General features: G+C 36.3%; 1 long non-coding RNA gene across 1 annotated transcript; it reads right to left on the bottom strand.

Annotated features, from left to right (window-relative positions):
• Positions 1 to 1969: 1969 nt before the first annotated feature.
• On the bottom strand, positions 1970 to 9307 carry LOC127502372 (uncharacterized). The gene is made up of 3 exons (XR_007926844.1): positions 9138 to 9307; positions 4834 to 5499; positions 1970 to 2852 (listed from the first exon to the last, which is right to left on the bottom strand). It is a non-coding gene; the product is annotated as an uncharacterized LOC127502372 (long non-coding RNA).
• Positions 9308 to 9660: the final 353 nt, after the last annotated feature.

The raw sequence follows: 9660 nt of genomic DNA, 5'->3' as shown, positions 1-9660 counted from the left end.
TTTACTCCAGAATGAGCATCTCTCTCAGTCCGCCCATCCACTTTCATGTCAGGCAGAAAGGGAGTGAGGGAGGGACCTAATCACAAGTTCACGATCTTGACCCGATTTCAAATGGCCCAATTTCAATTAGCAACACATCTAAATGTTTTTTTTTTTTTCTCTTGTTCTTCTTCTTGTATATATAAACAGTATAATGAACATTTAATGAATACGTGCGCGAACGCGTTTGGAGACAAATCTTGATTTAAAGTGATTCAACTATTGAATCTTATGACCGCTAGAGGTCAGGGTAGCTGAATAAATGCTGAAGGGAAACGAGAACTCAGGCAGAATGTGCACTGACACGCATGTTTTCTAGTTTGTTTAGAGACAGATACTCTATTTAGAATCTATTCATAACAGCAATTTAACATCCATGCTGATTAAACACCCTGGAATACTGAACGATTCTGTGAACCGATCATGGATTGAGGAATAGCCCATATAACCAACATAATGTTGTCAACACGCACGAATAAAACGACGGAATATCCAGAAACAAAATTGTTATTAAAACGCAACCAGGCATACGTAGGAGATCGCAGGAATAATTAGTATATTGGATCAGAATGTCAAAATAAAATAAAACAGAACGGAACATAACTGTGACAGTATTAATGTAGCCTACATTTAACTGATATAATTGAACTTACCTATTGTTTAGATGTATACTTTATTATTTATAGCCTAGGCCTATATATAAATATTTTAGTCATACAAGTAGGCAGTAATTATGTCTCATTACCATTTTTACATAACTGTTACAAATTCAAGCAGCCTAATTGTTACAATTCCTTATTCTAAGTTGCATTTCAGAAATCTCACACCTTCTGACTAACGGCTGTGACTTTTACAGTCGTTTGTGATAGACCTATCTGGATTTTATACTTAAGCAATTTAAAGCTGCTGTCCGTTAAAAAAAATCCAAAATCAATTTTTGAGCAAGTACATAACCAGCCAGTGTTCAAAACTATCTCCTTACCTTAGCCCGATTCACAACGGTATGCTTGCATTGTTTTCTAATTCGGGTGGTACTGGTAGGTTTCCGTGGGAAATTTGAGCATGCTGCAGTTCATCTTTGCGTCATTACGTCACATCTGTTTACATGAAGAAGGAGTCCCAGCTAGTATGCTATATGGCATGTGGAGGATGCTGCAGGTGGTGGATCAATTATAGCCTTTTCTCACAGCAGCTGGAATAATTAAACTTATAATTTTGATGGCAGATTGAATGGTGTGACAAATGGACAATTAGAGATTAGAATGTACAGAACTTGAAATCTACAGGTAACTCTAATACAAACTAAATACACATAGTCATGCAATGCTGATGTTGTTCACATTAACATTTGAGAACAAAGTATAACAATAATTTGCACGGTTTGATGTGATATGAGCTAAGCGATCGTTAGATTTAATCACCATTAAACAAAAGTGGCCGATTTGTTACTTACTTGTTCAGATGACATCCTCCGGTGAAAATTCTTGTTTTGGTCACACTTCCAAGACTACAATCTGTGATTCCGAAGTGCCTGTACAGTATCTATCGGTGCGGTGACTGACAGCCACACATTCTCCTCAAAATATTAGATTAATCCGCGCTGAGGAACCCTGCCGATGCACAACCGACATAAAGATGATAATTCCGCAAATAACTGCAATTGCAAGTTTCAAACAGAGATGTCGGACTGCAGCTTTAAAGAGTTCACGCACAAAGAGCAATTTAAAGCTGAGGAATTACTTGAAGAATCTATAATCATTATAGAACTTTCCATGACCTTTCAAAAACAAAACAAAACAAAAAAATGTACTCCCTGATATTTCTAAGTTTTACAGAACTGTGGGAACCCTGATATTCTTTTAACACAAAGTTGAATTTATGTGAATATCATATTAAACAATGGCACATAAAGAACGACTACCATCAATAATTTTTAAGTATAAAAGTTTTGATATTTATATATTTCATGTCACTGAAATTCATTAATTCACACAGGCTCTATCTGAACATATAAACACTAGCATATACTCAGAATTGCGTCAAAATACACATACAGCAAAAGTGACCACAACTGACTATTAGAGGAATACACTGAACATTAACATTCTTCGGTTGCAAAGATTTATGATGCTTTCTTCATCTGTTTCTTTAGATTCTGGCTCTAGGCTGCCAAGTCATGTTTTCATTTATTCCTCTGTGACATCATTGCCATATCTTTTTTCCCCTTTTTCTTTCTCCGCCTTGCTTTCTCTTTCCAATGTATATGAGTTCATGCTTGTTGTTTTCCAGACCCTCATACAGTCTTTTCACCATCTGCTCCCTAGCGCCAAGACAGCCAGACCATAGCTGCAGGGTTGTCTGTACTTGAAAAGAAAATATTCTTTTAAGATGTCACCTCACTGCCAAGATCATTTTTTCAATTTCCTTGTACACAAAGCCATTATGTTTTCATTATGGCTCACAAATGAACATCGGACAAGAGAGGAAAAATATAGTTTCAGTCCTCTGACAATAATGCCATTTCATAAAAACTGTGTAAGGACAGGAGATAACACATATAGACTGTTTAAAGTGATGACATGGTATCACTGTTATTAAAATATTGTGGATAAATATAGAAGTGACACTTTAGCTATTTTTCCAGGTTGGACGGCTTCCCACTGGGTCATTTAGTTTAGCGCGGCTGTCTCGTGTTCTTCCTCAGCTGTTCGATCATCTCCACGTGCAGGGCTCTTGAGGAACTCTCCAGTCGAGTGGCGATGGCTGACGCGGTACGCAGCATTTCTTCAAAGGCAAGGGACTCCTCTTTTATCCTTAGATAAAAACATAAATCAGATCTAACATCAGAAATAAATAATCTAAGACAGACATAGAGAGAGAAAGAGAGAGAGGGATGGAGGAGAAGGAGGAAATGAACAGGGGCCTCCTTAGGGCCTCAGCTTCGTTTTTTTTCTTAAACCATGGGCCTCAAAGGGGCTGAAATTCGCATTCCTTCCAACCATCCAGGCTGGTGATGGAAAACCCTGAGACCAGAAGCAAAGCAGCATCATTGTGGTTAGTCTGAGGCTCTATGTTTCTGTAACTCATTACTGTGTTTATAAGCATATATTTCTTTTTAACACTTTCTTTTTAAGAGTTTTATTTGGTTGTAATGTATTTATTATCCTTTACCTTGAAAGTGTTACTATAAGCTATGCAGCCTTGGTGGTTTAGAAAGTAACTTTAAAGAGATCACCCAAAAATGAAAATTATCCCATGATTTACTCACCCTCAAGCCATCCTAGGTGTGTATGACTATCTTCTTTCAGATGAACACAATCGGAGATATATTTAAAAATATCCTTAGTCCTCCAAGGTTTATAATGGTTGTGAATGGAGGGCTGCGTTTTGAAGCCAAAAATAATGCATTCATCCATAAAAAAAAGTAATCCATACGACTCCAGGGGGTTAATAAAGGCCTTCTGAAGCAAAGCGATGCGTTTTTGTAAGAAAAATATCCATATTTAAAAATTCTAATAACTAGCTTCTGGTGGACAAACGTACACAGAATGCGCAAATCGACTAATCGCCAAATGAGTAATCCTCAAAACGCGATGTATGATGCAGGATGTTGGAGTATTGTAAGCTTAGACACCTCTCGCGGTTCAAACAAATAGGGCTGTGCAACAAATTTAAGCTCCTCTTGTCTTATATTGAAATCCTCCACCATTTCTCTTTAAAAATGATTGTTTTAGACTTATAATCCATGACCGATGATTTGTTTTGCACTATCCTCTGCGCCTCCGCGTTCGTCATTATGTGGTGCGTCAGGTCAAAGAATACTCTTCCACCGCAAACCGACTTGCACATTCTGCGTACGGTCATCCGCCAGAAGCTAGTTATTTGAATTTATAAAGTTTTAAATATGGATATTTTTCTTACAAGGGTTAGGGTTGGGGGGGGGTTAGGGGTTTTCTAACCCTAACCCATAGATTTGCTTCAGAAGGCCTTATTAACCCCCTGGAGTCGTATGGATTACTTTTTTTTTATGGATGGACGCAATATTTTTGGCTTCAAAACATGGCCCCCCCATTCACAACTATTATAAACCTTGGAGGAATAAGGATATTTTTAAATATATCTCCGATTGTATTCGTCTGAAGGAAGATCATATACACCTAGGATGGCTTGAGAATGAGTAAATCATGGGATAATTTTCATTTTTGGGTGAACTATCCCTTTAACTCTTTATACCATTTTAATTATAAATTATAAAAAACGATTTCATTGATCAAAAGTGACATTAAAAACATTAATAAAAGATTTATATTTCATATAAAAGCTGGTACTTTTAACGTTCTATTCATCAAAGAATACTGGGAAAAAAAGTATCACTGGTTTCCACAAAAATATTAAGCAGCACAGCAGTTTTCAACATTGATAACAATATGAAATGTTTCTTTGAGCAGCAAATCAGTATATTAGAATGATTTCTGAAGGTTAATGTGACAGTATATCTGTATATTTAGACAAATTAGTATAGAGATTTTCATATTGATATTTTAATACTGGTGCATCCACAAAATCCAAATAAAATAATTCCTAAAATACAATAATAAAAGAATGACCTCTGATCTTCCATCACCATTTTGACCAAATCGTACAATTCTGACTCAAAATTTTCTCGCCCACGTATTATAAATTCCCCTGATTCAGGTTTGTTGCCTTTAAGCAGTTTAAATTTGTAAAAACCTTGGAGTTTTGCCTCAAAGATATGAGGATATGACTGTCTTATTAGGATTCAACTCATCTCACTTCTGAATTCCAGCCGAAGTGTCTTGTGTGTCTCCCTGCAGCTGATTCTCCATCTCCTCTGTTGCTTTTGTCACCACACTCTCACAGCTCACATGTTCCTCCCTGATTCCAACAATGTTCTCTTGGATCACCTCCTCATAGCGTTGATCTCCCATTTCTGCTCCTACAAACTGGATCAGATTCTCCATCACTGCCTGGTTCCCATGTTGAAGAGCCTTTAGATAAGTAACTTCCTCTCTGAAAGCTCGTAACCGCCTTGACATGACTTGGCTGGTGTGGAAGTTAACATAACAGTCGCCACCTTCCATATCTGGCAGGGTTTGAAAAAGTGGGCTGGTTCTGTCTGGCTCATCCCCGGCTGCATGGAAAACTGAAGCAGAGGAGTTGCCAGTGACCACAGGCCCGGAGACGTCACCTGATCCCCACTCTCCATCATCACCACTCTGGCAGTAGACTGGCATCACTAGGAGTGTGAAGAGCCAAGTGCCCAGTGTTGAGTGTAGCCTCATCATGACCCAGAAGAGGGAATAACCTCTATGACCTGGGACTTGACGGAGTGATGGATGAGAACTCAAGCGATGAGAAATGTGAGGTCCCTCTTGAGCCTCTCAAAGCTGGACAGAGCTTTTCCACACAATCACCACTGTTGCAAAGCTCTGACCTCATCTGTGAAGAAATAAACAGAAGCTTGAGTAATGATTTGCTTTGAGAACAGGCTAAAAATCTGAACAGACTAAAAATCTATAATATAATATAATATAATATAATATAATATAATATAATATAATATAATATAATTAGTGCTGTCAATCGATTAAAAAAATATTAAGATTAATTGTGATACATTGAAGTTTTTAATATTTTTACATTGTAATAATTTCACAGTTACTTTCCAAATTAATGTAGAAACAACTTAAAGACAGTATATTTTAAATATTTGTTTAATGGCATCTTTTTACCTGTCTAACAGGTAGGAAATATACAGAAATTGAATAAAGTTACCAAACACTTTACAGTCTTCACTGCATGAATTATAAATCAAATATAGATAAATCCTTATTAAAGCGACAATTTTCTCTGTTACCTTTGTTCTTTGATTAACATGACATCACAGCAACTGATTTATTAGGCTGCTGTCACTTTAAGACTTGCTGCTGCCGAACATGACGCAGATCTGAATCGCATTTCATTTTCTCACAACTCTTTAAGTTAATTTAAGACCTTATTTAACTCATTTAAGACTGCTCTTATGAGGATACCCGACAAAACGGGCATTTTGGCATAATTCTGTGTATTATTGTTTGTTCAAGCGCGAAAGAGAACTCGATACTGGCGCGCGTCTTACTAATTATATTATATTATATTATATTATATTATATTATATTATATTATATTATATTATATTATATTATATTATACCAAACTGATTAAAAGGAAAAATACACATATCTTCCAATAATTTCCTGTAAATTATGTTAAAACATGACAGAAAATGAGAGGTCAGGGAATGAAAGAATTTGCTTTATTTACAAAATTATACTGTCTGCCAACTGTACTGTGAAAGCTAAATGAAGCAGTCACTTTTACAGGCTTTTCCGGAGCATGTGGTGTGGGGCTTCCTGCTGGTATGTGTATTGAGCACATTCATTTATGTGAGGACCCTGAGGTGTAGCACATGACCCTCTGAGAAAGGGAGGCTGTTTGTTTAGTCTTGCATGTACAAGGATGAGTGCTCTCTACCTCTCTCGCTCTCTCATTCTTCACTCTTTCAAAGAAAAAGTGTGAGTCCCATTTTAGATAATACAATCACACAGGCTCTTGTTAATCCTGGCATTCTTTCCTTTTCATAGATTCTACAATGCATAGTGGACAGTGGCCACCACTATGTCACCAAAAAGTCTTTTAAATGATTTTATAAACTAAAATGGTTAAATAAAATAAATAAAATGTTGACTGTTATTTTGGAGAGGCAAGACTGCAGCTATTTAAATGTAAAAAGAACACATAGGCTATTAAATTAAGTTTATATTTCATGTTTAAAACATAACATTTAGACATAACATAACATAACATTTTTTTTTTTTTACTAAAAAAATATATAATGGGCTATATTCTCTGAAAACAATTCTTATTATCTTACACAATTTTGCATCTTAATTAAACCTTATATTAAGGATGTTTAGTTATTTTTGCAGCAAATCAAGTCAAAAATGCTGGATAAGAAACCGAATTTTGCAGTGAAGTTGTTATAGCTCCTGTTCTCTGATGCAGAGAGGACTCATCATCTCATCCCTCATGTCTCCAGATGTGACTGAACTGAACACTCACACAATTTCTTTCAGTGTCCTGTCTACTCCAGGGCGTCCCAACACTCCTCTCAACATCTGGAAACATGTGAAATGCGATATCTGTCTTCAAGGGTAGACAGCAGCTCTTTTTCACAGAGTGAGCATTTTGGGTTCTGCGGTAGAGCAAAGTTCAGCTCGCTTGAGCAGCATGAAAATTTCATACATCTCATATATATATCTGAGCAATCTGCAGTCATCTTTTTTAAAGGCTTGATCTGTGGGGTTGCATTAAGGACACATCCTGATTTTGCAGTTAGACACGCTCCTGGGTCAACATATTTTGTTGATCCTGGAACAACATTCATGTCTGAAAATGTAATCCTAACCATAACCCTACCCTTAAACTTAACCATACCTATAAGTTATTTCTAAAATCAGAGAAAAATGATAGGTGAATAACACAGGTGTAGAAGCACCTAACCCTGGTTGTAAGCCTAAACTTAACATAAACTGTAAACTTCGCTCAAATCTAATTGGTTGACTGGAATGTACCAGGATCAACAAAGATGTTGATCCAGTAACATGATGCACTTGGTCAAATCAAGTTCTGCAAATGAAACTTTAACAAGGTCACTGGTTACATATCCTATCCAATCTGTTTGCATTTTTTTTTTTTTACATTTAAAAAAAAAAATATCAATGACACTATAAATGTTTATCAAGCTCTTTTAGTAAAGAACAATTTAAACAAGTATCATCAAGAGCATCTTTGCCCTCTCCACAGCAGTAATTTGCTGTTCATTCATGCTGATTGACATTTGTGCTCCATGGAGGAAGGATAATATCTGTAACTCAGCAGACCAACACAGCCTGTAATGAACTTCTGCTCTGCTGTGCACGCAATGATGAAAGCACTGATTTATTTCTCATTTAGTCCTAGCTGAAGCACTTCGAGAAAATGAATGAATCTCTTTCATTATTTTTCGTTGTGAAAATTAAATGCTGAAATGTTTTTGGAGGGTTTTTTTATAGTCTGAATGAGTCTGAATGAGACAAATGTATTGAGATGAGAAACACTGAAACTGTTTTTCATACCTTGGAATGAATCATATTGTTCTTAAACCATGCAGATATTATTTTTAGATTTACTGATCAACATTGTGAATGAACAATGGCACAAATGCCTTTGATTAGCTGCTCCATTTTTATCCCACACAACTGCACGCTCTGCCAATCCAAAGCTTGTAATTTTTTACAACGGAGAAAACAATTAAACATTTTAGATGCTTAAATGATACTATTGGAACCATAAAAGCCCATTTAAACAGCGTTTTTGACCTTTATGTTTCCTTCAGGCACCTTTATAGTAGCATTGTGTCATTCCTAAAAATAAATGCCAAACCAGTTCAAAGCTGAGGAAATGCAGTATCTTTTTAATGATAACAAAGTCTGATGCTCAGTCCAAATAAAAAAGGGCTCAATTAACCTTCAGTATTAATGCCAAGTGTATGTATGTTGTCATGTTCACCCTGAAACTCATCCATCAGAGAAACATTTTCAGTATTGGAAGACTACGCAAATAAGCCACAAGTCTCTTTGAATGGAAAGTACAAAGTCGCTTTTCCAGTTTTTGGCTTAATGTACTCTTACTTATGAAAGAAAATGTTTGTAATTACCCATAACAACTACTCACATGCGCAAAGGAAGAAAAAAAAGATTTTTTTTTTTTTTTTAAAGGTTGAGTATCTTACTCCTTGCACTGTCACTGCACATGTCAAATGAAAGGTGATATTCCTAAGAGTAACAGGATATGTTTAACAGGATATATTTACACAAATCACTAAAGCAATGAAACATGCACTCAATCAGTGGTCAGTTTAAAATATTTTAGACCATGAATGCAGAAAAAAATGCATAAACTATCTCTGCCATATTTATCAAGACATACGTCTTGTTTTTTGAGGTAGAAATGTGAATAAAATCAAATTCACAAAGCCAAAAACTGACAGAACTCACCAGAATCTTCTGCCATGTCACAAGTTAGAGCCATGTGTCTGTTCAAATGTTCAAAGCTCTGTTCTGTGCTTTGCCATTCAAAGGCAGAAAAGTGGAGCACATAATCAGCCTGCCCTAAACTTCTTTTCACTTCTTCCAACAAAGTTTGGGAACCTGAAAGTCTGTGCCCCTATTTGGAGACTACTAGAAGGGGAGGGAGTGTTTATAAAAAGGGAGAAACTCAATGATTTCTTTCTTTTGTGGTCAAGAGAGTGAGGGAGAGAGAGAGAGAGAGAGAGAGAGAGAGAGAGAGAGAGAGAGAGAGAGAGAGTGCAGGAGAAGAATATTATGGGGGAGTGTGGGGTAATCTAGTTCACATCTGTGCCCTGATGTCTGATAAAGATTTGTAGAAAAGGGGAAAAGTGTTTTCATGACCTATACCGGATTTCCACTCAGCCATTCATTTTAATAGCAAGAACGTTGAGACATGAATAAATGAAGTGAATGAAAGCTGCTAAAAACACAAAAAGCTCTTTCCAAGGCT

The sequence above is a fragment of the Ctenopharyngodon idella genome, chromosome 20 (genome assembly GCF_019924925.1).
Source record: "Ctenopharyngodon idella isolate HZGC_01 chromosome 20, HZGC01, whole genome shotgun sequence".
NCBI lineage: Eukaryota > Metazoa > Chordata > Actinopteri > Cypriniformes > Xenocyprididae > Ctenopharyngodon > Ctenopharyngodon idella.
Note: the sequence above shows the minus strand (reverse complement) of the source record. Positions and strands in the feature narration are given on the sequence as shown.